This window comes from Equus caballus, chromosome 28 (genome assembly GCF_041296265.1).
Source record: "Equus caballus isolate H_3958 breed thoroughbred chromosome 28, TB-T2T, whole genome shotgun sequence".
NCBI lineage: Eukaryota > Metazoa > Chordata > Mammalia > Perissodactyla > Equidae > Equus > Equus caballus.
This window is the reverse complement of record NC_091711.1, coordinates 40,170,314-40,196,694: the sequence shown is the minus strand read 5'-3', so window position 1 is coordinate 40,196,694 and position 26,381 is coordinate 40,170,314. Positions and strand designations below refer to the sequence as shown.

At 55.1% G+C, this 26,381-nt stretch overlaps 1 protein-coding gene and 2 long non-coding RNA genes across 3 annotated transcripts in view; all 3 read left to right on the top strand.

Annotated features, from left to right (window-relative positions):
- The first annotated feature begins 287 nt into the window (after positions 1–287).
- Positions 288–6,903, top strand: LOC138921296 (uncharacterized). Its single transcript, XR_011433773.1, has 4 exons — positions 288–426; positions 2,320–2,622; positions 2,916–5,242; positions 5,775–6,903. It is a non-coding gene; the product is annotated as an uncharacterized lncRNA (long non-coding RNA).
- Positions 6,904–13,655: 6,752 nt separating this feature from the next.
- Positions 13,656–22,801, top strand: LOC102147871 (uncharacterized). The gene is made up of 7 exons (XR_289688.4): positions 13,656–13,794; positions 14,005–14,202; positions 14,486–14,558; positions 15,187–15,324; positions 16,207–18,003; positions 20,412–20,853; positions 21,530–22,801. It is a non-coding gene; the product is annotated as an uncharacterized lncRNA (long non-coding RNA).
- Positions 22,802–26,156: 3,355 nt separating this feature from the next.
- Positions 26,157–26,381, top strand: part of ELFN2 (extracellular leucine rich repeat and fibronectin type III domain containing 2) — a 50,688-nt gene continuing 50,463 nt past the window's right edge. The window contains exon 1 of the mRNA XM_070253597.1: positions 26,157–26,335. The gene's annotated coding sequence lies outside the window, so the exon portion shown is untranslated. The remainder of the gene's footprint in view (positions 26,336–26,381) is intronic.

The following is a 26,381-nucleotide window of genomic DNA, read 5'->3' as shown; positions in this document are numbered from 1 at the left end:
TGTTGCCTGTCTTTTTTTTTTCTCTTCTTCTTCTCCCCAAAGCCCCCCCAGTACATAGCTGTATATTTTAGTTGTGGGTCCTTCTAGTTGTGGCATGTGGGACGCCGCCTCAGCGTGGCCTGATGAGTGGTGCCATGTCCTCACCCAGGACCCGAACCGGCAAAACCCTGGGCCGCGGAAGTGGAGCGAATGAACTTAACCACTCGGCCACTGGGTGGGCCCCAGCTGTTTCTAGTTTTTAATTGGGTTGTTTTTTGTTATTGATGCATCCTCATTCTTTTTTACAGCCATGTCATTTCAAAGAATAGCTATAGCGTTTTTTATTAACCGGCCGTCTGTTGATGGATATTCAGGTTGCGTCCCATCGTGTGCCCTTCCAACAATGCTACAGTGAATTTTCTCCTGCACACGTTATCGTGCTTACGGGTGAGTGTGTTGGATGATAAATTCCTAGCAGTGGGATTGGTGAATTACAGAGAAGGTGCATTTATCGTTTAGGTAGATACTGTCCGGTTGCCCTTGAGAGAAGGTATACTGACTTATCTTCCCTGTAGTCATGTAAGAGAGGAAGGCACCGCTTTACAACTAACACACATGTCTCAGCATTGTGCCAAAGATTTCTTCTTCCTTGGGGATGCTAATCTGACATTTCCTAATACCGATTAAAACATCGGCCTCACACTACATTCTGTTAAGGGATTTGCAACTTAATTGCATTTCTTCATGAAACAGAATTAATACTGAATAACTTGCCGTCAACAGAACTAATTTTGACCCTGTGCTATGACAAATCTATTCATGTTTTGTGTTTTAAAAATCTGTTCCAAGTTAAAAAAAAAAAAGCTGCTACTTGAGTACCATTAAACGGATATAAAAAAATGAGACTCAATCTCTGTGTGGACGCCAACCTTTCCAAATAGGACAAAATTTATTTTTATCAATTCTTTCCCAGAGGTATGGCCATGGAAATTCACGACTGGAAATTCTCTTATCAGTAGTATCTGACAAGGTAATGGAACAATGCTCAATCGAGTATTAACTCAACCCGCGTGTTCTAGGCTACGTGTGCATTTAGAAGCAAACAGCACCCTTTACGAAGCTCACACCAAACCACTCACCCCTCCAATTTCTAACAAGAGAGTAACTGAGAATTGTTATGGGCAAATCAGGATCCAGGTAAACCAGAGAAACAGGTTATAACCACGTTAACTATGTTATGTTAATCCACGTCCATCATTAACTAGTCACCGTTTTCAAGAAGGGGAGTTCCGTTTTAGAGGAGAAAGTTCCCATAAATGAAGAACAAACTCGAAAATGAACTCAGGACAGCACATTCTGTATGTTCTACACAGAAGCAAATGTAATATTTATATGAACTGATAATAAAGACAAATGCCAAATAAAACATGCTGTGCAGGGTGAATAAATGAGAAATAATCTGTATGTTAAAACCATGGTAAATGCACATTAAACTTTACACCGTGTGTCGATCTAGGAGCTAGGTTACGTAAATACTAGCTCACGTCTCTTTCCTTGCCTGATACCTTTGAGTTCATAGTCCAAACTCACCCAGCAGAGGAATCCCAGGTCACCCAAACACATCTTGCTTCCTCCTCCGGCGGCAGTTTCACTATCTCAAATGGTGGTGAAGCCGGGCTGCTCCTTACATGACGCCCATATTGGGGGCTTGTGACTTTCCCCTCCTCTGGGAGCTGACCAGACATGCTGGCTTCCTCCTCAGCTACCTGAGATTCAGAGACACATACCTGCCCAGAGAGAGTTTTTAGAGCTTCCCAGGTGACTCCAATGTACAACCAAATTTGAGACATACTTCTTCTGTAAAGATCATCCATAATCGGTGTGGTCATCTCTTCTTTTTTTTTTTTGGCTGAGGAAGATTTGCCCTGAGCTAACATCTATGCCAGTCTCTTCCTCTGTTTTGTATGTGGGTCGCTGCCACAGCGTGGCTTCTGACGAGTGGTGTAGGTCTGTGCCTGGGAACTGAATCCGGGCCGCCGGAGTGCAGCGTGCTGAACTTAATCACTAGACCACGGGGCTGGCCCCTCCTTCATTCATTTTTTACACTAGCGTTTATTGAACACCTTCTATGCTAGGCCCTGAGGATACCCGCATGTTATTTACCTAATGTTTTTCTTTATACTGACCCTTGTGTACCTAAAGAACTTTGTTTTAAAAAGAAACTTTATATCATGGATTTAACGGGCCGTATTATATCTAACAGACATCAAAATAGGTACGTGATTCTTCAAATAATCAAGTTAATCACTGTTATCTAAAAATTATCTTGTCTGTTCCTAGTGATGTTCACACCACCTTTGAGGAAATGATGAGTTCGTTGTTCATTCATTCACACATTCCTTCCTTCGCCCACCCTGCGTTTCCTGAGCTCCTCTGACAGGCCTCGCTCGATGCTGGGCGGCCTGCCCTGTCCCCTGCTTGACGTGCCCAGCATCCACCTGCCGCCCAGGAGCCTCCCACTCTCTCTGCTGCTGCACCAGGAGTGGAGCTGCCTCCCGCTTCTTCAGGCCCTGATGAAGCTCCTTCTTGAGCTCCTTCCACAGATGCCCAGCCTTCCCTTTGCCTAACCCGGCAGTCCTGGAGGTGCGCGTGGGGTGCTGCTACCTGGATCCGGGGTTGGTGTCGCCATGGGCAGTGTAGGCCATCACCACCAGGGGGCCCCCCTGCCTCACCGCTGGCTTCTTGCCCGGGCCAGGGCCAGGGGAGCCGGCTGGAAGGTTAGGGGGCCTGGGGCGCGGCTGGGGGGCCAGGCCCGGCTTGGGAAGGGCCTTATGGGATAAGGGGGCATGAAAATGGGCCCCCTGCACTCCGATTCTGAGAAAACCTTTGCTCCTCCCTGCCAGGCGTGAAAAGCACACAACACATCTCTTTACCAGGTTCCACAAAACACATCCAACGGGGGACGGCAGCTGTCACTGAATAACCAGGCCATTTGGTGAAGGGCAAGGTTGCTCAGGTGCAGATGCTGAGCCCACCGCGAGTGCTAGACCACATGCCTATGGCCAGATCCTGAAATCCCCCTGGACCTCGACCCTTTGGGATTCTTTCAGGAAGAGGACCGGGGCAGATGACAGGATGGAAGGCCAATGGGGGCCTCTCCTGGGGCCACCCAGATCCCCACCTCCAGCCAGTCCGGGTGGACTGGGCCTTCTGCGACTGTCCTTCCCCAGTCTCCCGGGCCTCAGTTTTCCCTTCTGTAAAATGGGACTGAAATCACGTCTCCCCTACCTGCCTCTCTCGGGAGCGTGGATGTGAAAGCCTCTGCAAACAGCAGAGAGCAGGTGTCAACAAAAACAAGAGGATCTAAACTGCAGCTCGGCTCCCCCACCCGCCCCCCCACCCCTTCCTGCTTTGCAATTTGTGCAAATCTGTGCTCTGTGTGGTGAGTCTGTGCCTCGCTGGAGCTGGTAATTAGGCGCGGTGCTGGCTCCTGCCTTGCCCTCCGATGACTTTTTCTAATTGCTCTGATCTGTGTTTTCAAGGACTCGCTGGAAAAGAAGAGTCACCAGCTCCACCAGGAGGGGAGACGAGGAGGGAGCCCCAGGCAGGAGGGAGGGCGAGGTCTGGGGGCCGGCACCTGCTGTATGCAGCCCCTGTGATGGGGGCTGGGGAGACAAATGGCAGATGTGGTTCTAGTTCCTGGGTTCTCCTGGTTCCCAGGGCTCGGTGGGGTTAGGGCGTGAATGGAGGACGCATAGGGGGAGGTGAAAAGATTCCTGGGGAGCCTGAGGCCTGGGAGAGGGGATGGAGGAGGGAAGGGAACCCTGATTGGGTTTTGTTCCCGGGAGAAGACTTGGGGCTCCACGGAGGAGGGAGCTGAGAGCCTGTGGGGGCAGGAGTTGGGGGCACAGGGGCAGAGAGACCCCGGGGTGGTGGGGGGAGCAGGTTTGTGCTGAGTGTTCCTCTCTGCCCGGCTCCCTTGTTTTGGGGGAGCGCGCAGCTAAGGCTTCCTCCGAGGCAGGACGATTCTGTGCAGTCTCTCTGGATTTGTCCTGCCTCGGGGAGGACAGTGCAGTGCGCATCTGTGTCTAGTGTGCTGTCTCTGACTGTGTCTGTGCACGAGTGCGTGAGTGTGAAAGAAAGAGGGTTGTGTGTTACCATCGGTAGCTGCTAGCTCTGTTGGCTTCAGCTCCCAGCCTTGCCGAGTTTCCTCGCTGAGCCTCTGGGAACCCAGCCTCGGCCTCGGGACAGAGGTGGCCAGGGCAGCTGGGGGCGGGCGTGGGGTAGCCTAGATTGCGGCTTAAGCCCCTACTGTTGGGGTAAAGCGATTATCAGGGTGTGTGTGTGTGTAGGTTGGGAGACTGAGCTCGAAGCCTTTAGCAGCTACAGAATCCTCAGCCATCCTGAGAAGGCCCAAAAATTTGCCGCGGCGGCTTTTCCCTCCCTTTCCTTGACATGGTTTCCTCCGGCCGGCTGACCTGGATGCTTGCATTTACTCCAAGAGTCCGGGCTCCTAGACTACTCCTCCGGCTGTAACGGTGAAGTTTCCAGCAGTGTCAGAGGGGAGCGAGCTGGGGAAACAGGGAGCTTCCTGGTGCTGCCTTAGTGACACGGACAAATTGAGATTCTTGACCTCGTGTTTGACAAATGGATCGCTTATAATCACCACTTATTTTTACTTGCATAAACCTCGGCGAGAGGAAAAGCTTTGGGTTTCTCTTCCTGGCGCTGGGAGACCCTGCACAGGGGTAATTATAATAAGAGCAGCGAGTGTGAGGTCAGCGGGTGAAATGTTCCAAAACTGGTGAGTAAATTCAGTTTCCTATAATAAACATACAAGAGCGAAATCCAGTTCTCACCACCAACATGTCAACCGCGGCTGAGACTTGTGGCCCCTCCTGGGTCCCAGGCCCGCTCCGAGCCCTTCCCAGCTCAGCTCCTCAATCCTCGCCGCCCCCCCTAGGGAGCCCGTGTTACAGATGAAGGGACCAGGGCGAGAGGAGGGGGAGGAATTTGCCTGTGATGACACAGTTCACCGAGCAGGGGTTTGAACCCAGGCTGCCCAGTGCCCTTGCCGAGGCCCCAGTGCCGGCCATGCGTGGTGGGACAGCCTGGAGGACGGGCACCATGTGGTTTGCTGGTGCCACCTCTTGCAGGAGAACCACGAACCTTCGTCTTACTGGAAAAGCTTGCCAAGGCCTCCGTTTCATGTGGCAAAGATGGAGGAGGAGGAGCATAAAGGAGACTTCCGCCCGCCTGGCTGGTGCGCATCCTGTCTGTCTGTCTGCTCTCCGTGATTTGTAAATATCCTCCCGCTTCCCCTTTGCCTCTGTGGCGGGCAGGCCGTCCGGGCCAGCGCTGTGCTGTCTCAGCAGCGTTTGTGTCAACAGCTCCAGCCGCAGCCAGCTGATCTGCTGGGCTATGGGGCCCACCTCAGGCCACGCTGAAGCTGAATCTCCATGTCTAGGAGCTGGGCTTTGCATGCTGGTCTTTTGGGTGTCTTGGATGTCTGAGAGGGAGGCAGGGAGGCTGGGGGTGCCTCTGTAAAATGGGGATGCAGGAGGCAGGGGTTGCACGGTAATATCTGCCTCACAAGGCTTTCGTGTATCAGTTAGGGATTGCTTCCCCTTGCTGGTAACAGAGACTGGAAATAGCAGTGGCTTCAAGCACATCGAGGCTTCTCTCTCTCTCTCACATAAAAGATGTCAGGGGGGAGGCGTCCAGGGCTGGTGGGGGGCTCAAGAGTGTCATCAGGGAGCCAGACTCCTTCTCTCTTTTCATCCCACCAACCATAGCCTGTGGCTTCCATCCTCAAGATCACCTCATATTCCAAAATGGCTGCTGGGTCTCCATCATCACATCTGCTTTCCCGGGGCCGCTGGGCACAGATTGGCCAAATGTTCCCCGCTGTCTACCTAACAACTTATGCTCGCCCCTCATTGGCCTCTCCTAGCTGCAAGGGAGGCCGAGAAATGGAATCTCTTGGCTAGGTGCATTGCACCGCGAGTGTTTGTTACTAAGGTAAATGGGATAGGGGATATTATAAGGGTCCCTGCAGTCCCTGCCACAGAGTCCAGTAGAGCACTCCTGTGTGCCCCACGGTGAAGCCTGTCTCTTTTTCCAGGCCCGGTGACTATTTCAGATCGAACAACCAGAGAGGGTGAGGAGAGGGAGCCCCAGCAGTGGGTGCCACGACGCTGGCCCTTCAGGGGCTTGCTAGTTTAGGGTTTTCTTTCCTGCTTAGTATCCTGTAGCAGTTCCGGCCTTGGGGAAGGGGGTTCTGCTGGACCACCAAGGGGAGGCTGAGGGGAGAGAGGGAGAAGGCTGCCAAGCACGGGGCTCAGTGGCTGCAGGAATGTTCCAGGAGGAAGCGTGACGGCACCAGTGATGGCACAGCTTGGCGCTGAGTTGGGAGGTCCTGGCGGTCCACCTGGGAGGGCAGGCCAGTGGACACTGAGTGAGGCTGCAGTGAGCATGCGTGTTCAAGTCTTTGTGTGGATGTACGTGTTCACTTTGAAATACCTAGGAGCAGAATGTCTGGGTCACAGAACAGGTGTATGTTTCACTTTGTGAGAAACTGCCAATCAATTCTTCAGACAGGTTGAACCCTTGACACTCCCACGGCTGTGTAGGAGGGTTGACCTTCATCCCTCCAATATTTGACGTTATCAGTCTCTGTAATTTGGGCATTCCTGTGGGTGTGAATGGCAGCTTATAGTGGTTTCAATTTACATGTTTCTGATAGCTGCTAATATTGAATGTCTTTTTGTGTGCATATAGGCCATTTTGATGTTCTCTTTTGTGAAGTGCTAGTTCATATCTTTTGCCTGTTTAAAAAATTGTTTTTTTTCTTATTGATTTGTAGGAGTTCTTTATATGTGCTGGATACTAGTCCTTTGTCATATATATGTATATTGAAATATCTTTTCTGCTTGTGTGGATTGCCTTTTTTTCTCTTAATGGTGTGTCTTTTTTTTTGCTGAACCTAAGTTCTTAATTTTAATGAAACCCAATTTATCGTTTTTTTCTTTTATTGTTAATGTTTTTTGTGACCTGTTTAAGAAAGCTGTGCCTCCCAAAGGGAAGTCTTTTTAACACATCACTCCCCCTGGTTCACTCCAGCTGGCTGCTCTCTCTGCCTCTGTGTCCCCTGTTAGGAGGGCCTCCGGGGAGTGGGGAGGTGAGGAAGGCGGAGCTGAGATGGGAGACCTGTGGGGAAGCTCGGGCTGAAAGCCTAGGTTCCTCGCCCGCCTGCCTCCCCAGGACACGAGATGTGTGTCCCCCACCCCCTTCCTTCCCCTGTGCGGATTTGGGTTTATGCTGCAAGATTAAAGCCGAAGAGATTAAAAGATTACCTCTGGCCGGGAAGGCAAATTCTGCCTCTTTGCTCCGGGAGCCCTGAGGTGGGGGGAGGTGGGGGAGGTAGTGATGGAGCCCCCTCCACCTCCGGGGCCCTCCCTTTCCTGCGGTGAGGCCCTCCCCCCGGGAGGCCAGGCCTGGGGCACCCTTGTTGTGTGTGGCCTCGGGCGCCCACTCGCCTCTCCCGCCTCGGTTCCCGAGTTATGGGGCGGGGGTGGGGGCTGAGCTGGACAGTGAGCCCCAATGTGGGCTCCAGTGGGTTCTCAAAGTGCGCCCCCTGGACTGGCTGTCCCAGCATCAGCTGGTAGGTAATGTGTTAGAAATGTAAAATTCAGGTCCCTCCCCAGACCTACTGAGGCAGAAACTGGGGAGAGGGGGCGGGGTACAGCAATCAGGGTTTAAAGGCCTCCAGGGGGTGCTGAGGCATCTTTAATTATCGTAACAATTGCGACTTTTAGAGCATATAACTGCTCACCAGCAGCTCTTCTAAAGAGAATGCACCCACTGGCTTGTGTTGCGGCTAGTATTAGTCACCCCACTTTACACAGAAGGAAACTGAGGCACAGAGAGGTGAAGCAGCTTGCTCAGGGTCACACAGCCACTAAGTGGCCGAGCCTGGATTTGGACTTGGGGAGGCCGGCTCTAGCAGCTGAGCCGCGGACGCCCGCTCTATATGGTCTCGTATTCCCAGCTCTGCGTACCCTGCACCTTTTCAGAAGCCCACAGCTTTCTTCAGCTGCTCCGGGGTCGGGGTGGGGGGGATGGCTCCAAAAGGCTGACAGCGCTGGGGCCGAGCTCTCCAGGTCATTTCCTGGCCTTCCCCCAGGGCCCGCTGAGATCTGCTCCCACCACACAGGGCCACCTTCCCGCTTCCTCTTCCTGCTTCCCTGGGAGGCGCTGCTGGGAAAGCCCTCAGCTGAGGCTGGTGGAAGTGGATGCTGAGAGCTGACCCCGGCTGCACAGTCGGCTGGACCAGAGACAGGCCCGCAGCACAGCGCTCCAGGTCTCAGAAACTCACTCTTGTCTCAGCTCATTTCCTCATTCGGTGTTTCCTGATCCCAACCAGAGAGAGGAGAGGCCAGCGAAAGCCGCAGGCAGAGAGAGGGAAGAGGGGCAGAGGGAACCTGTCCATTAATTTTATGATTCTCCCCGCCAGCCTCCTCCTGTCACCGGGGATGGTAAAAAACCCCAACCCCCCACGCTGGAGAGTGATCAGGGAACAGCCAAGGCTGAGATGAGGAGGCTGATTTATGGGGGCAGCGCTGGGGAGCGGGAGAGAGTGTGCCAGCGGTGGGAGAGAGCAATTCATCACAGCTGCTGGGGGGAGCGGAGACGGCCAGGGCGCCCAGCTCTGCTGCTTGGGCCCCGTCAACCTGGGTCCCATGGGGCCGCCCACCTGCCCTGCTCTCTGCCAGGTCACCAGGGGCCCAGCTTTCCGGGGGAGCGGGGCACTGGGGGGGTAGCTTCAAGATCCCCAGCATACCCCCCCCAGTTCTTTGTTTTTTGAGGAAGATTAGCCCTGAGCTAACATCTGCTGCCAATCCTCCTCTTTCTGTTGAGGAAGACTGGCCCTGAGGTAACACCCGTGCCCATCTTCCTCCACTTTATATATGGGACGCCTGCCACAGCATGGCTTGACAAGCAGTGCCAGGTCCACACCCAGGATCCAAACCGGCAAAACCTGGGCCACCGAAGTGGAATGTGCGCACTTAACAGCTGCGCCACTGGGCTGGCCCCAGTTCTCTTGAATCTTTGAGTTGGGGGTGAGGTGGGGAGGAAAGCCCCCTGGACACAGCCCTGGGCAGTCTCTGAGCCTCAGTTTGCTTGTCTGTAAAGGGAGGGCCTTGGCCCAGCTGGGCCAGCCTCGTGGGGCGGTCATGGAACGGAAATGGTGTGGCCCAGAGCTGCAAATTCTGTGACCCCTATGAGGTGACGTGTGAGCTTGGAGTGGCGAGCCTGCTGCCGTGGGCCTGGGCCTGTGCCGGGCTCTGTGTGGGGAGATGCGTGCCAGGCATGCAGGGGCCACTGTAGCTGAGGGTCTGTGTGTGGAGACACGTCCATGTGCACGTACACGGTGAGTCCAAAGCCGCAGCTGCATGTGTGGCACATACACGTGAGTGTGTGCGTGCATGTGTGAGCACGCGTGTGTGTGTGAGGGCATGTGTGTGTACGTGTCGGTGCAACTGCCCTGACAGCCGTGAGCTGCGCCTCCCGTGTAACCCTCCACCCCTGCCAGCTCGGGAGGACCCCTCTGGGGTAGGGGGGTGGCTGGGTGCTCATGCCCAGGCCCCAGCCAGCTGGTTATTTATTGATTAATTCTGCTGCCAGCTGATGGATGCCGAGCCCGTGCCAGGCGCGGGCCGGCCTGATTTACATAATTAAAAACCATCAGTAACAGAGCCAGGCCTCACCCGCCCACTGCCTCCTCCATACCGCCAGCCCCCGCCCCTGTCCTCTGTACCCGAGGCTTCCTCCCCTCCCGGGCCCCTTGGCTCTCCCACCGGCCCTGTCCCGGCCCAGCGACCTGGGCCCTCCACACATCAGCCACCCAGTCCGTGACGGAGACGGTAGTTTTCTCAGATTCTCGAGTCACTGACTCCGAGATTCTATTAGTCAACGGTTCTGAGGCTCTTTGCCGGAGAGCCCCGGATTATAAGATTCAGCTGCCACCCTCCGAGGACGCGATTTTTCAAGTCTATTACTCTGTGTGACAAAGGGGGAAACGTCGGCGCTCGCAGCCCTGGCTGCTCTCAGGGAGGCGGGCTGCTGTCGGGAGGGCCCGGCTGTCCCTGGAGGGCCCCGCAGTGAGCTGGGTGTGTTGGTCACAGCCTTACAGGAGGAGACATTTGTCACTGCAGAGGCCGAGGGTGGTGGTGGGGACGCCACGGGGAGGGCAGGAGGAAGAAGCCCTTGGTGGCGGCCCCCCTTCAAGAGGGACATCAGAGAATATGGGATCCTGGGGCGTGTGGGGTGTCAACCCCCTTGTTGGCGTCACCTCCAGTGTCTTCAGCAAAGGCTGTCACATTTAGAGGGGCAGTTTGGGGGGATGACTGGCTCCCCCACTTCCCAGCTGGGGGTCTTGGGGAAGCTGCTCACTTTCTCTGAGCTGCAGGTACCTTCGCGCCTGGAAGATGGGGTTGTCGCGAGGACGGAGTGCAGCCAGCGGGTGGTGGGCCCTTGAGGAACGGTGGCGACTGTCGTGTGGGAGTGGGTCTTTTGGGGAGACCGACAGAGGGCTGGGGAGACCCGGTGAAGGAGGGGCTGCGGGAGGGCTGGGGGCTCTTCACACGGGCGGGCTGGATCTCCCTGTTTCCACTGGTCAGCTCCCAGGGAAGCCTGTGCTCAGAGGATGTTTGCTGAATGAATGAATGATTTTCTCTTCTCTCAGGGTTTCCCAAACACGGTGCCAACCCCAGCCAGCCCTCAGCCGGTGTAGGCAGGGTACCTGGGACACATGGCTTCTCTCGGGTGGGTCCCCGGGCCTTGCTGTCTGCGGCTCCATCGGTCCCCATCTCCCTCCGCCCCTCGTCAGCCGCCGCCCCCGCAGTCGGCCTTCCTCTGAAGCAGTCTGGGGCAGACATGGCTGACCGACCCCACATCCGCCATCGTGGCCTGGAAGCGCACGCATAGGCCCTGTTCCCCGAGCCACACATCTTAGTCCTAGCGTGACGGAACCTGAGGACCTCAGTCCTGTCGTCCCGGAAGCTCAGAACTGAAAAGCCCCAGCGCAGCTTCGCTCTCACCTGTGACGTCATGAGCTACATGGCGGTGCAGGGCTCCCGGCTGGCCACCAATCTTGGGTGGACTAAGAATTGTTGTAATTTAAAACATCTGACTAAAATATAATGTTCAAAATTCATGAGAGAGGGGCTGGCCCAGCGGCACAACGGTGAAGTGCGCACGTTCCACTTCAGTAGCCTGGGGTTCGCTGGTTCAGATCCCGGGTGTGGACATGGCACCGCTTGGCAAGCCGTGCTGTGGTAGGCGTCCCAAATATAAAGTAGAGGAAGATGGACATGGATGTTAGCTCAGGGCCAGTCTTCCTCAGCAAAAAAGAGGAGGATTGGCAGCAGATGTTAGATTGGCTAATCTTCCTCAAAAAAAAAAAAATTCATGATAGACTGTAAGATGGTGAGCCGCTGTGGAAAACAGTTTGGCAGTTCCTCGAAAAGTTAAACAGATTTACCACTCGACCCAGCACTTCCACTCCTGGGTATGCAGCCAAAGGAGCTGGAAAGTTCTCTGAAAGCAGAGACCCAAACAGATGCTCGTAGCCCACGTTCGCGGCAGCGCTGTTACGATAGCTAAGTGTGGAAAAAAACCCCAAAGTCCATCAGCAGAGGATGGAGAAACAAACTCCAAAACATACAAAAATATAAAACAGATGCACACAATGGAATACTATTCAGCCCCAAAAAGGAAGGAAATTCTGACACATGGATGATGCTCGAGGACATTATGCTGAGTGAAACGAACCAGACACAAAAGGACAGAGACTGCGGGATTCCAGTTGTGGGAGGCCTTAGAGCTGGCATAGTCACAGAGACAGACAGCTGAAGAGGTGACCAGGGGCTGGGGCCGGGGCTGGGGGTGGGTGTTCAACGATCACAGTTTCAGTTTGGGAAGAGAAAAAGCGACGGAGGTGGGTGGTGGTGATGGCTGCCCAGCGATGTGAGTGTACTTCACGCCACTGGACCGTCCACTCAACAATGGTCAAAATGGTAAATTTTGTGTTATGTATATTTTACCACAATAAAAAAAAGGCTTCTTTTTTTGAGGAAGATTAGCCCTGAGCTAACTGCTGCCAATCCTCCTCTTTTTGCTGAGGAAGACTGGCCCTGAGCTAACATCTGTGCCCATCTTCCTCTACTTTCTATGTGGGACGCCTACCACAGCATGGCTTGGCAAGTGGTGCCATGTCTGCACCCGGGATCCAAAGCGGTGAACCCCAGGCCGCTGAAGCGGAATGTGCGCACCCAACCGCTGCGCCACCAGGCTGGCCCCAAAAGGCTTCATTTTATTGAGAGAGATTATTTTGCTTGTCAAATGAGTGTGTGAAAGCCAGAACGTAAGAGCTGCTGCCGAACCAGAAGGAACCCTCTCCAGGGTGAAATGCAGCCAAGAGGGTCCGGCCGCTTGTCCCGACCCCTTTCCAGCTCTCGGGCGCACTGCACGGGCCAGCTTCTCATCTGACAGGCGCTAGAGAGAGGCCACCGTGAGAAATTGCCTTCTTTTTAACGTTCATGATCGATCCTCCAGGCCCCTGTGCTCCTGGCACACAGTGGGCCCTCAATCATTACTTGCTGAGTAGAGGAATGAGCCAGGCCTCCCCTCTGGCCTGGTGATGAGCTAGCTTGACCAGCGGCTCATGTTTCCCATCCATGAAAACCAGCTGCTTTTCTTTCATTCTTGATTTCACCCAACCAGACAACCCGTTACTTAGCCGCAGGTTGTCGGGGACGGGGACAAGGGCCTGGTGGCAGTCAGGCGGTTCTGGCTTTGAGGATTGGACACAGCCCCCGAGGTGATGAAGGCAATTTCTCACGGTGGCCTCTCTCTAGCGCCTGTCAGATGAGAAGCTGGCCCGTGCAGTGCGCCCGAGAGCTGGAAAGGGGTCGGGACAAGCGGCCGGACCCTCTTGGCTGCATTTCACCCTGGAGAGGGTTCCTTCTGGTTCGGCAGCAGCTCTTACATTCTGGCTTTCACACACTCATTGCTGTGTCATCGATTTCTCCCCCCAGCAAGCGCAGAAAACTGGCAAGTGCTGGGACAGAGTCAGGCTCCTGGGGATCAAGAGATGTGCCCCACGGTCTGGTCTCACAAAACCCTGGTATCTTTTTATCAATTGTGAAAATTGTAATTTAGCCCCAAGGCGACAGAGTCAGATTACTGAAGGTGCTGAGCGTACGGCCAAGGCCTGTTGCTTAAAGTCGAAGGGATGGTGTTCGCTGGCGTTCCCGCGTCGTACAGGAAGACTTTTAATCTCGTCCCTCCTTTAAAAAACCTTGATGTGCACCTTCATTCGACAGCGAGTCGCTCAGGTTGGAAAAGCAGATCTGCGCTCGCTTGTCTCTTCTGGCAGCTGGCTAAGAAGATGTCCGCTCGGTGCCTTTGGTTTGATCGCTCTCGTGATGTTCTCACTTTCTCTCGTCATTAAATGAAGATTGGGAGGCACCTTGTCACCCACCAGCTGCTCACTGTGAATGAGCGCTGAGCGTGGCATTCCCAAGCAGGCACCTCCATCTCCGTAGCTGCGATCTTCCTTGCAGCCCACGTGGTGGCCGGGAGTCCGTCCTGATCCCCGTGTCCCTTTCCAGGCTACATCGTGGCTCACAAAGGAATCATCAAGTTAACCAAAAAATGTGCTGCCCGGCAGCATCGATGTTGAGCGATGAACAAGGACCCAAATCAATTGTGGAGGACATTCCCCTCGTGTCTGTATGGATCAGGCTTCAGGTGATGGAAAAAATCCAGCTCCGAAGGCTTTAATAAACAAAGGTGTATTCCTGAGATTATAGGTCTGTCTGCTGTAACAAAAGCCAAAATATCAGTGATTTACATAAGATGGAAATTTACTTCTCTCTCATATAACAGTCTGAGCATAATGTGACCAGTGCCGATGGGTTGCAGCTTTTAATTTTATTCCCTGCCTTCCACAACCCACAGGTGGCTCCACCATCTGGTTTAATATGGCTGCTCCAGCTCCTGCCATTGCATCTGCATTCCAGCCTGTGGGAAGGGCAGAAAAACAAAGGAGAGCTATGCACCTTTCCTTCTGAGGGTATGAATAGGAAATTGTGCAACTCACCTCTGCTCTCATTTCATTGGCCAGAATCCAGTAATATGGCCACGCCTATCTGCAAGGTAAGCTGGGAAATGTAGTCTTTATCTGGCAGCTAAGTATTAAGTGAAACTTCTGTTTCTGTAGAGGGAAGGGAGACCTGATATCGGGGGACAGCTAGTAGTCTCTTCATTCACTCAGTGAATAGTGTTGAGCCCCACAGTGGTGAGGAGGAAGCAGTGAACAAGGCAACAAGTATCCTGTTTGTCACAGGTTTATACTCAGGTAGGAGGAGAGCAGGAGAGGGTTTCAAGGAGGAGGGAGTGGTCAGCTGTGTCTAAAGTGGCTGTCTTCTTCATGTGACAGGAAGCTTTGAGGAGAGACAAGATGGCTGCCACAGTCGCCTCCAGCATTATGCCAGCATTCCAGGCGGAAGAAGGTGGGAGAAATGTGGGGCCCCACCAGTTGCGTCTGACTGATCTTAAAAGAAGAGGAAAAGCTTTCTTAGAAACCCACTAGCTGCTTTCTGCTCAGATCTCGTTAGTAGAATGGGGTTGCACGGCTACCTGTAGCTGCAAGGGAGGCTGGGAAATCAGGACCAGGATTCTCGGATTGGCCAGAGCTTGGCACATTGCCCATCAAATGCAGCCAGCGTTCAGCTAAGAGGAAGGGGGCTCGCCGGGGGCACCCCCCATACGTGTGCCAAAGTCTGACACGCCCGGCCCACCAACGGTTGTCTGCGTCTGTACAGGGAAACCTCTGCGGGCACACACACATGATCGTTACCCATCTTCCACGTTCTTGGCCATTAATTTCATGCCCCCCTCCTACCCCACTCCCAACAGTGTTATTTGATGAAAGGTGAAATAATTCTGCCAATAGCTTAACCTCTTTGCTCTGACTACTTGTCACTCACCGCTGGCTGGCTTTATAAGTGTCCTGGCAATATGGTGGTTTGTACTGGCTTTTCCAGGAGGCCAGCCGCTTGAATAATGCCCTCCCCTCTGCCTTTACTGAGGGAAGCCATCAATTTTGTTCTGGAAAGCTTTATTTTGTGCTTGTTCTAGAAACAGTCCAACGGTTTCCCAGAACGATGTTTGGTGGGGAAAAAGATGTGAAAACCTCAAAGGCTCCCAGCCACCGCCAGGCACCGTGACATGAGAGACCCCACGTGGGTCACATGTATGACGCAACTCCACTTTCAGGTATTTTGGGCTGAACCTTCTATTTTTACTTTTCTTCTTTGCTTGTGCAAAATCCTACCCCTCCAAACCAGCACCTTTCACAGGCGCATCAAAATCCTATTCCCTGTGGAATGCCTTCTTCTGAATTATAGAATTTTTGGTAATATTTTCATCCCTACTTGAATGTTTCCACAGACCATTTGGCATTATTAATCCACTTTTGTTGTTTGAAGCTATAACACAGCAGCAAACACGTCAGAGGGAGTGCTATGTGCCAGGCACCACTCCAAGCGCTTTATATATATTGTGGCCGTTTTAAAATGTGCCCCCAATTTGTTTCACACTGCTCCTGTTAAGAGGTGACATCTCTGTCCCTTCGACTTTAATCTGGGCTGCACTTAGTGACTCGGTGATTGCCAATAGGAGGCAGCGGAAGTGGTGGTTTGTGATTTCCAGGGCCAGGTTCGAAAGACCTCGTAGCTTCTGCCTGGTTCCCCTGGGACACTCGTCCTGGGGAAGGCAGCCACCATGTAACAAGCCCAGGTCCCCTGACTCCGCCAGGCTGGAGGTGGGCTCTTCAGTCACCAGCTCCAGCAGAGCTGCCAACCCACGACGGGCACCAGGTGCAGCGTGTGAGCTAGCCGTCTTGGCCACCCAGTGCTGCCCTGCTGAGCCGTCGGATGATGGCAGCCCCAGCTGGCATCTGACCACACTCGCACGAGGACCCTGAGAGAGAACAGCCCAGCTGAGCCCTTCCAGAGCTCCTGACCCACAACATCGTGAGCAGAATAAAACAGTTGTGTGTGCGTGTGGGTTTTTTTTTTTTTTTTTTTGCACCACTAGGATTTTTAGGCAGCAATACTAACCAGAAGACACAGAACTCATTCACTTTCGATTTTTTAGAGAAAGAAGTTGAGCCTCAGAGAGATTAAGCAACTCACACACGTTTTCGTGGAGGAGATAAGAGACGATGCAGGTGGGCTGATTCTAACATTCTGCCTCTTGACAATAAGGGGGGAAAAAGGGGAAATTAACAAACAAGCAGCAATACACAAACTAAAAATGCGCCAGCCGGGCTAATGGCACCCTGCTGAGGGACCCGCCACTGCAGCCCGACGGACTCTGGGACACACACCACCTTTAAGAATCGAGTGATTCCTGCAAAATTCACAGTGAATTTCACGTTTCAAATTTGCAAAGCATAAGTAAATAATATTCTTCCGAGCCTTCTTGCATCTAAAACCTCTGAACTGCCTGGGGACGTCAGGGTTTCGAGCGCACATGAGGGAGGCCCTGACCCCCGACTCATAGGATCTTAGGCACGGGAGTGCAGGAGCTTCCTGGCACAAAATATTAGAGCCAGAAAATAAAAGGACACCAAATGCAACTGTTGGAAGCACCTTGTTGCTCATCCCATCCAACCTCCCACCCAGGGCAAGATGAGGAAAAGCCACGGGAGAGCAGAGCAGCTGCTCCATGCGGTGGCCCGAGCGGCGTCTGAGGCAGCTTGTGATTAATGGCCAAGAATCACAGGGAAAAAACAGCCATCAGATCACGGGTTCCGGGTGGTCACTGAGGGTGGGGGATGGGGTCGCCTTGGTGGGCATGTGACCTGTGCAGTCACCCGGGGCCCCCTGCCTTGACGGATGCCACATTTGGTTTAATGCTCTCCATCGCCGTCTTGAAATTCTTAATAATTTTTGAGCAAGTGTGTCGCATTTTCATTTTTCACTGGGTCACACAGAGTGTGTCACTGTCCAGGCTGGGAAGGTCTGAGAGCTGGCTCAGGAAGGGGCATCTCAGGTGGGGGAGCAGGGCAGCAAAGTCTGGGAGCTAGAAAGCCCCAAATCGGCGTGGGAAGCAGTGACTTGCCCAAGACCACTTAGTTAGGAGGTGGTAGCACAAGGAACTGAGCCCAGTCTTGTCGGACTCCAAGGCTCCTGGTCTTAAACACTTTGCTCTCTTGTCTCCTGGGACAGACCTCACACCTGAGCTGCCTTTCTGACTGTTCCTATAATCTCAGCCTTCTCTTCCAGGGAGCCTTCCTGGATTGCTCTGGCTCAATCATGTTTGCCATTCCCTCCTTACTTCATCCTTCCTACCTGGCTGAGCTACGGCCCTTGCCCCAGCCTGTCTCCTTTCCCTGCCCCTCCTGGCTAGAGTCTACGGTAGCTTCTGGGCCCCCAGGCTGATTCTGACAGTGCCTTACCCCCCAAGAAGTCTTGGGCTCAGTTCTCCTGCTGCAAACTTCATGTAGATTCTATAGTGCAGCCTCTCTCACCTTCCTATTCCTAGAGCTGGGCTCCTGCCTCAGTTTCCCTGTCTAAGACGCCAAAGAACTATGGGATAATGGGACTCAGGCCTGGTTCACATTCTGTCCCACCACACACTCTAGTGCAAGCAGCTTAGCCTCTCCAAGCCTCAGTCTCCCCATCTGTTAAGTGGAGGGAGACCCCACATCAGCCAAGTGATCAAGGTTAGCATCGCCAGTCATGTGGATGTCGTGCACCCAATGACGAGGGCGCCACACCTCTGTGTTCTCTCCCCTAACCGAGGGACGTGCTACAAGATGTGTGAGCGGTACCCTCGCAAACCAAGGTCATGAAAAGCAAGGAAAGAAGGAGAAGCTGTCACAGACCTGAGGAGACCAAGGAGACCCATGGCTAAATGTGACGTGAGATCCTGGACCAGAAAAAGGACGTGAGTGGAAAAACGGTGAATCTGAATGAAGTCTGGGGTTTAGTTAACAGTAATGTACTGGTGCTAATTTCTTAATTTTGACAAATGTACCGTGGTTATGTACGAGGTTAACACCGGGGGAAGCTGGGTGAAGGGTATACAGCAACTCTCTGTGCTCCCCTTGCAGTTTTTTCTAAAAATCTAAAATTATTCCAAAATGAGATGTTTATTTTAAAAACCCCAAAGCTGCACCGTGGCCACTGCTTTTGTCCACACAGTGACCCTCCCCCATTCTGCTGACAGGCCCCCCTTCTGGCCGTAAGGGTCGGGATACCTGAGCTGCCTGGGCCCTCAGTCTGGCAGCCTCATCCTGGCCACGTGATTGGTCCAAGGGGTAAGCATGTGACCCACGCTGGGCCAATCAGAGTCCTCGCCTAGAAATGCTCGGTTGGAATTGGCAGAACAGCTCATCCCCGGCTCAGCGCGAATCTGTGAGGCTGTGGGGCTGTAAGCTGGGGGCTCCGGGGGCTCCTGGGGGCCCTGCAGTGGCGACTGTGTCCTGAAAGAGCTAAGCCACCTAGAGAGAGAATGCTGGTGGCATTCTGGATGGCCTCCCCCACCTTCCCAGCCTTCCTCAGGCCGACCCTCCCAGTCCTGCCCTGTTATAGGAGCCAGGATATCCTCTTCGAGTCTAAGCCAGTTCAAAGTCGGGTTTCTGCCCCTTGCAAACGACTAGTCCCGACTGGTAACCTCCTCTCAGGCTCTTGTGGGGATCTGAGGCGTGACGTGACCTGGCACACGGCCAGCCCGCCAGGATGGTCAGGGAGGCTGGGGTCCTCTCCGAGGCTCTGGGGCCTGCCCTGAACGCCAGCCCGCGTGGCGGTGGCCCCGACGCCCACCCTGCTCCTCCCCAGCCCGGGTCCTGCTTCCAACGAGCCCACTGACTTCACACACCCTCCCGCCTCCGGGCTCTGCTGGGGCCTCCCCGCTCAGAGCTGAGTTTGCAGCCGTGATTGGGCCCGGCTCTGGGAAGGCATCAGAGAGGAGGAACCGGAACTTGGCCTCCGGCAGAAAATTCCCTCCTCAGAAGTGGGGGAAAACCCGACGCCGGCCTGGCCAGACGCAGCGAAAGCAAGGCGTGCTGGGGTTCGGGCTGCCACGGTTTGTGCAGCTCATGTCCTAAGAATGAAGTGTGACGGGAGTTCCACGGCTGCAAGCGGCAAGTGGGCGGTGAGCTTGAGGTGCCAGGAGAGGTTTCAGAGAAACCGCAGGCAGAGCGATCCGAAGGATCTGAGTGAGAAAGGGCCAAGTCGCTCTTTTATCTCAGGTCTGGGCTGTGGGCCAGGAAGACAGAGCCACCACTGGGGAAATAGAGGGAGTGTACGGAGGCCGTGCAGCCACTTTGTCCGAGGGGGAGGGGAAGGGGCGCCTGAATGCGGGCTGGGAAGAACCATGCATGGCCCGAGGAGGGACGAGGCAGGGTGTGGGTTGCCTCCCTGGGTCTCAGTTGCCCCAAACTGTGCCCCCGGTCGTCTCAGGTCTCCGTGATTGCTCCTTCCAGGGCCCTGCCTGCCTGCCCCTCCCACCTGTCAGCTGGCAGGTGGCTGGAGCATCTCTTCCTGGGTGCAGGGTTCCTTTTGCCCAGTGCCCAGCCCTGGCCCCCGGGCAGAACAGAATCGCATGTCTTTCTGCTCTCCCATGCTTTTTCTCTCCTCACCTGGCCACGCTCCCTTCCTTCCTTCATTTGTTCACTCAGGCATGAATGTGATCATTTTATTCAACAAATATTTTTGGAGAGCTGCTGCATGCCAGATTCTGGGGAAATAGAGGTGAAGAGGACAGACCCCACCCCTGCCTTTGTTTCAGCGATGGGGAGAGAAGGGCCCGGGTCTAGGGTGCATTTTGGAGGCAGAGCTGACAGGAGTTGTTAATGGATCAAATTGCTGGAAGCCCAGGTGGCATCGAGGTGGCATCTGGGTTTTGGGGCTGAGTCACTGGGTGGCAGCCACACACACACCCTCCATTCCCCACAGAGCCTTGGGAACACACAGCTCCTCACCCACCCACAGGGACTTCAGATGCCCGGATTCTAGGCTGAGGGAACGTCAGGAATCCAGGCAGGGATTCCTGGGAAAGAGGAGCTGTACTGGGGCTAAGAATGAGGCCACCAGCCTCAAATACACGGGAATCCTGCAGCCCCAGGACGGCCCCATCGGCAGGAAAGCTGGGGTGACTCCCGGTGCTGCCTCTTCTTCTGTGTGATCTTGGTCAAATTGCTTAGCCTCTCTGATCTCATCAGTAAAATGGGAATCATAACAATAAGGACCTCTTAGGATTGTTGTCATCATCCACTGAGACTAATTCATGGGGAACACTTGGCGTCGAGCCTGAGAGACATAGTAAACGCCCCCATTTCGAGCTATTATTAGGATTCTAGGTAGAACGTGGCCAGGTTGCAGAGAACTCCAGATGCCGCTGCAAGGAGCTGGCGCTTCACCCCGTGGAGTTGGAGCCTGGAAGGTTTGGGGCAGAGAAAGAGCACGAGGAAACGAGCCAGTCAGCACCTCTCCAGTCGCTGCAGCATCCCAAGCCTCAGAGCCGACAGCAGGTCAGCGGTGACAAGCCCGGCCACGGGGCCGGTGACCTCCAGCTCCCAGGGGCCTCCAGCTGCCCCAATTCTGGACGGGCTTCTGACCCCACCCCCAGCATCCCTCTGGGCAGCACCAGATAGATGGTTTAATAATGCGTGCTGCCTGGCTGACCTTGTGGCTGCGGAACCAGCTGAGATGCACACCACCTTCCTGCCGTGGTCACAGGGCCCAGGCCAGAGGATCCAGCAGAATCCCAGGACGGAGAATCCTGGAGCCCCAGGTAACGGCGCTTAGACCCAAATGGCAGACGCTGTGACAGTGCAGGGCTTGATGTGGTGGGCATAAGTCAGGTAGAGGCCCAGAGCACGGGGTCTCCCCCAGCCCCCTCCAGCCCTCCCTGGGGGGCAGGTGGTCTGTCACAGGGCTCTCCATGCCTGCAGACCCCACCTGTGCTTCAATAGGCTTCCCGGTCTGACCCTTGCACCGCTGGGTGGGGCAGCGCATGAGGGCCCTCCCCAGCACCCGCTTTGTGCCTGGCGAGGGGCTGGGCACCCAGAGGCAGACCGGGTCAGACGTGGCCGGGTCTGGGAATAGCTCACGCTCTAGCGGAGGCACCAGGTGGTGAGGCTCCGTCCCTCTCTGTCCAGGCTGCCAGGCCTGCTCTCACGTGACTGGTAGGGAGGCAGGCTGGCCACCCTAACCACCCAGGAATCTCAGCCCCAAGTCAGGCCGGCAGGGTGCCCTCGGCACCCCTAATGTGGTTCCCTGGGGCCCCTCCTGTAAGAGGATCTCTGGGTCAAAGGGTATCGACCTGGACACTTCAAAATATCCCCCAGAGTGTGGCCTCGGCCTCTGGCCATCGTAAGCACCCTCTCGTTGGGGCCACATGCCCCGTCACCCTTTGCTCTTGTCAAGTCTCCTCAGGACCTTCACATACTTTCTTCTTGTCCCAGTAGCTTTGAGCTGCCCTCGATTCATGGCCTATGAGGACCAAGACTCTCAGAATCATAGAATCCTAAGGAATCGGATCCTCCGACTCCAGGATCCACACCCCCGGTGCTGTTTCTGCCTTGGCTAGTCTGGATGCAGAACACAGAACTTCCTCAGTTTCCCCAAATGTAACTCCAGCCCACTGGCCCCCAAGACGGCTCCTGATGATAGCTTCCTCCGGGAACTCACACCCTGTCCTCTCCCACCAAGCCCAGGGAGGAGCCGTGTGACCAACAGGACATCGCAACAGTGACAGTGTGTGCCTTCTGAGGGTAGCTCATCCAAGACCTGTGGCTTCCTCCTTGTTCTCGCTCTGGGGGAGGCAGCCCACGCTGTGAGGACGCTCAAGCAGTTGTGTGGGGGCAGTCCATGTGACAAGGACCTGAAGCCGCCCGCCCACAGCCGGCCCCACCTTGCCAGCCACGGGAATGAGCCGTCTTTGGAGCAGGTCCTCCAGCCCCAGTCCAGCCTTCAGATGAGTGTAGCCCCAGCCACACGCTTGACTCGACCTTACGAGAGACCTCAAGCCAGAATCACCGGCTTCCCGATTCCTGACCACAGGAACTGCGAAACTGTAACCACATTTTGCTGATTTAAGCCACTGAGTTTGGCAATTTGTTACACAGCAATAGATGGTTAATATGATAACCACATAGACTTTTCCCAAGGGAGGTGGGGGGGGCAGTGAGAGGGTGGGAGAGGAGGCTGAAGTGGGGGGAGGGGCTTATCTCGCAGACTCCCCAGCAACATAACTTAAAAATCCCTTTTAGAAATGTCTATTCTCCAAAGACCCTTCACAATCAGCCTCCTCTGGGGACGTCCCTCCCTCTCACCTTCTCCGGACCTGAGGTCTCCTGCCTACTTTCCTCAAACCCCAGCTCCACGTCCTCTCATCCTTATCGGGCCCAGGAATTATCTGTTTCCTAACCACTGCCTTCAACCTTCATACCCTGACCTGTCACGGTGCCCAACAAAACACTGCTCGATGAGAGGACCGACCTTCCTGAGAAGGCAGCTCAGGCTTCACGTCTTCGTATTACATGGGGGATGGCTCCACAGTGGGGCAGGAGGCAGAGATTTCAGGGTGGCCTCTTCATTCGTTTTCCTTCTGGGTTCTGTGTCTTATGACCGGTCCCTGTCTCCAGTGATCACAGCCCTCAGTTCCAGCATTGGAGGCACCACAGAAAATCTGATTTTTGGTCTGGATCCAAAACAGGAATGTGACACCCTGTACACGCTCTAGTGTGTGTGTGTATTTCTCTAAAAGAATCACTTAACCTAATTTTCTTAGCATCAACTCAAAATGCCGTGTAGACCGAGGGAAAAAAAATTCACCTAAGTACAGAGGGTAGATCTCGTTACGCACCTTCAACAAGCTTTTAGCATCCCTCTGTTCCTCTCACTCCTCTGTTCCTGAAGCCCCATGGAAAGGAAGATGTCCTGGAAAATGTCCTTGTGGCGATGTGGCCAGGGCAGCGGGGTCATTTGGACGTGAGCCACATCTGGTGAGCTCAGGAGAAAAGGGCATTTGTTGGTGAGCTGTTCAAGAAAGCTCCCACGCCCGGCGGGGAGATCCCAGAGCAGACGGGGTCCGGGATTCAGGACGGGGGCCAGGCAGCTGGAAATACCTGCCCGTCATCTGGCACTGAGGCTGCTCAGATGGTTCTGCTTTGGCCATTTTTTCTGTCCCCCTGTCATCACTCCAACCGTGACTCAGTTAGCCCAGCCTGGGCCGGGGGAGGCACCTTGAGTCACATTCCACCAAGAGGAGATTGGGGTGTTGGGGGGGAGGGGGCCAGATGCTGGATGCCCCAAACAATACCCTCCTAATGATCACTTTGGCGACTTATTCATGAGAATGATGTTTGGAAAGGGCCCTGCACAGTGTTGGCCTTGAGGGAGCCCCATACACGATAGCGACCACGACAGAGGTGATGGAGTGAGGGATAAGTCGGAGTGGGGGGGGACACACGTGAGAATGAATGATAATACAATGCGACACTGCTCTCCTTAAGGCCTATCCAGAGTGTTCCGGGAGCCAGAGGAGCAAGAAGTAACTTGGCCAGTTCAGCTTGGGGGTGGTCAGGGGAGGCTTCACGGAGGAGGTGGCCTTTGGGCAGTACCCAATGATAGACTGGAATTAGACAGGTGGGGAAGGAACATGAGAGGAGGAAAGGCTTCCAGGCTGAGGGAACAGCAGGATCAAAAGCAAAGGTGTGCAGATGACGGGGGGAGAGATTCATGGCATGTTCTGGAAAGGGCAGGAGTTGGTGTCCTGGGAGCATGTCGGGGGGGGGGGGGATACGAGATGATGCTGGAGGGGTAAGTCAGGGCCCCACGGGCAAGTTAAGGAGTGTGGGCTCGTTCCCTAGCAGAGAGGGCACACCGTTCATCTCTGTGTCTGCATGCAGGGCGGACGGCACCCACAGATCATGACACTTTCCGCAGAGGGAGCCCCTAGGCAGGTGCGGCCGGTCATTCGGCACCGTCGGGAGAAATGAAACACACCGCATCCCCACAAGGGCTCCCAGAGCTATGGGGGGGTTTAAATAGGGGGCGATAGGGAGGTCGTTGCAGGTGTCCGGGGAAAGATGGCAAAGCCTAACCTAGGACAGTGACCACGGGGATGGACACACGGCTGCTCACGTCTGTCTTGACCTTACCTCTCCATCAAGCAGTCTCCCCGCCCCCCAGCCCCTGCGCCTGGCCGGGTGCTCAGGGTCCCCTGGGTGTGTGTGTGTGTGTGTGAGCTCTATTTTGGTGAGGAGGTTGCTGTTTTTCTGGACCTGCACTCCCCAACATGGTAGCCACTAGCTACATACGGTTACTTAAATCTAAGTTAATAATGTAAAAATTGAAAATTCAGTTCCTCGGTCCCAGTGGCCCCGACTTCAAGCACTCAATAGCCGCATGTGGTCAGTGGCTACTGTATGGGACAGTGCAGACACGGAACATTTCTACCATGGCAGAAAGTTCGACTGGACAGCGCGGGTCTGGAGGAAGCCCAGTGCAGTGTCCAGATGGTGTGGTCCACCATGACCCCCAGCTCGCCCAGGCCACCTCCATCTTCCATCTGGTGGCAGTGACTACGTTAAGAGTCTGAAATTTACATCTGTCTACTAAGGGAGAATCTTAGAACGTTTTAGGACCCAGAAGCACCTCAGAGCCTATCTAGCCAGACCTGGAGGTCCCAAGGGGAAGGAGGGGCCCATGTGGTGACCCCAGCATCGAGCTGGGGACACGGCTGCTCTTCTTATTTTCATTTCACAAAGGAGGAAACTGAGGCTCAGAGGGCTGTGACTTGCCCTTTGGCAGATGTCTGGGAAGGTCACGAAAACAGAACCAGGAGAGGCTCTCTTGCCGCCCACTAACTGGTATTCCCTGGGGTCGCTGCTCCGTGCCTCGCGGGAGCCCGTTAGGCGGGCCTCCACCAGAGCCCCCTCCGAAGGGGTGGGAGTGGGGTGAGCCGCGGCCGAGGGGGTAGGTCGGGGAGCTCTGCAGTTGCGAGCCGGATCCGCCAGAGGGCGCAGGGGACGCTGCGTCTCCTCCGGAGGTGGCTTGGCGGCGGGGAAGCATCTTCCAGCGCCGACTCGGGCTGGGACCCTGCTCCTCGCCCGGCCCCGGGCCAGGGACGGTCAGTGCGTTCCACACGGGCCCCGGCCCTCTAGGAGGCCTCAGTTTAGAGGGCAGACACAACATAATGGCTTGTTTGGGTGTGCAGCAAGGGGCCTTGAAGGGTGGGTAGGAGTGTGCCAGGCAGCCTGGAGTGCAGTTTGGAGGGCAGAGGTGGAAGCCCCAACAGTCTTTCTCCTACTTGGAGATGATGGTGGCCTGCGTCTCGGTGCTTGTGTGCCCTCCCAGCCCCATCCTGGGGCTGCTTTCCTGTCGTTTCTGAACAGACGTTCTTTCTGCTCCAGTAATGCCCAGCTCCATGGAGTTCCCTGCACACACACACACTCCAGGCTATTTATTTCATGCCTCTGTGCCTTTGCACATGCTGTTCCTGCAGCCTGGGACTTTTCTCCACCTTCTTCAGCTGACCAACTCCTACTCATCCGTCAAGATTCAGCTCAGGCAGTGGCTTCCTGCAGGCACCGCCCCCTCCTTGGCCTGGAGGAGATGCTCCCGCCAGCAGTCTGCAGCCGGGGCGGCGGGCGGGCGGGTGCAGCGTTCCGCTGTGCACTTCCTGAGGACAGGCACTGGTGCAGGCGGCCCGATAAGAGTGACTGAGACGCACAGGGCCTGCTGTAGCAGCGCTTCAGCTTGTGCGTTTGCGGGTCCCAGGGGCCGACGGGCGCCTGTTTCTTCCTGCACAAGTCACAAGCCCAGTCTCCTCATCAGGGGCTTGTGTGCCCAAGTGCAGGGGTACGGCCTGGAGGCCAGAGCTTTCTCCTGCAGCTCCTACCTCGCCCTAGCATCTAGCATCTCCCCCTTCGTAGGAGGTGCAGGTGTGCGCGGGGGTGGGGGGGGGGGCTGCGTTGGCCAGAGAGGAGCTTGGGCTCAGAGCCCAGCATCCTCCCCCCCCCCCTCCCCCCGCCCACCTTGCATGCTTCTCAAGGGGTGGGGAAGGCAGCGAGCGGCAGCCAAGAGCCCTGGCACAAGGAAGAGACCTGGAGTCCAACACCGGCTCTGCTACCGAGCTCGCCATGTGACCTTGGGGGAGTCACTCCTTTCACCGAGCCTCAGTTGTCTCGCCTGTAAAATGGGAACGCAGCAGCCACGCGTCTTGGGATGCTAGCCGTTCAGCATGGGACGCGGCGGCCGGGCATGGGGTAAGGAGGGGGTCGGCGGGTGGAGGGGGAGTCCGGGGGTCGCGGG